This window comes from Salmo salar, chromosome 26, assembly GCF_965601325.2.
Source record: "Salmo salar chromosome 26, fSalSal1, whole genome shotgun sequence".
Lineage (NCBI taxonomy): Eukaryota > Metazoa > Chordata > Actinopteri > Salmoniformes > Salmonidae > Salmo > Salmo salar.
Genome location: NC_138316.1, coordinates 2,113,517 through 2,115,000, shown reverse-complemented (window position 1 = coordinate 2,115,000; position 1,484 = coordinate 2,113,517).

Here is a 1,484-nt window from a genome sequence, read left to right as displayed (position 1 = left end):
TAGTCACCTGGAATGTATTTGAATTAACACGTGTGCCTTGTTAAAAGTTCATTTGTTTGAGCCAATCAGTTGTGCTGTGACAAGGTAGCCCTATTTGGTAAAATATCCATATTATTAAGTCCATATTATGGCAAGAACAGCTCAAATAAGCAAAGCGAAAAGACAGTCCATTTTTACTTTAAGACATGGAGGTCAGTCAATACGGAACATTTCAAGAACTTTGAAAGTTTCTTCAAATGCAGTCGCAAAAACTATCAAACGCTATGGATGAAACTGGCTCTCATGAAGACCGCCACAGGAAAGGAAGACACAGTTACCTCTGCTGCAGAGGATAAGTTCATTAGAGTTACCAGCCTCAGAAATTGCAGCCCAAATAAATGCTTCACATCTCAACATCAACTGTTCAGAGGAGACTGCGTGAATCAGGCCTTCATGGTCAAATTGCTGCTAAGAAACCACTACTAAAGGACACCAATAAGAAGAAGAGACTTGTATGGGCCAAGAAACACAAAAGCTATGGACATTAGACTGTTTTTTGTGAGACGCAGATGATCTCCACCTGTGTGGTTCCCACCGTGAAGCATGGAGGAGGTGTTATGGTGTGGGGGTGCTTTGCTGGTGACTGTGATTTATTTAGAATTCAGGCACACTTAACCAGCATGGCTACCACAGCATTCTGCAGCGATGCGCTATCCCATCTGGTTTGCACTTAGTGGTAATATAATTTGTTTTTCAACAGGACAATGACCTAACCCACCTTCAGGCTGTGTAAGGGATATTTGACGAAGAAGGAGAGTGATGGAGTGCTGTATCAGATGATCTAGCCTCTACAATCACAGACTTCAACCCAATTGAGATGATTTGGGATGAGTTGAACCGCAGAGTGAAGGAAAAGCAGCCAACAAGTGTTCAGCATATGTGGGAACTCCTTCAACACTGTTGGAAAAGCATTCCAGGTGAAGCTGTTAAAAAAAATTTTTTTATTACATTTATTTAACCAGGTAGGCTAGTTGAGAACAAGTTGTCATTTACAACTGCGACCTGACCAAGATAAAGCATAGCAGTTCAACACATACAACAACACAGAGTTACACATAGAATAAACAAATATACAGTCAATAAATACAATAGAGAAAGTCTATATACAGTGTGTGCAAATGAGATAGGATAAGGGGGGTGAGGCAATAAATAGGCCATAGTGGCGAAATTATTACAGTATGGCAAATTAACTTCTCAGGGCTACGTGGGACGCATTTTCTCAAACAATCAACTATTTTACACAATTTTAAAGATAAACTTCTCGTTAATCTAACCACATTGTCCGATTTCAAAAAGGCTTTACAGCGAAAACAAAACATTAGATTATGTTCGGAGAGTACATAGACAAAAATAACCACACAGCCATTTTCCAAGCAAGGTTATATGTCACAAAAACCCAAACCACAGCTAAAACCTTTGACGATCTTCATCAGATGACACTCCGA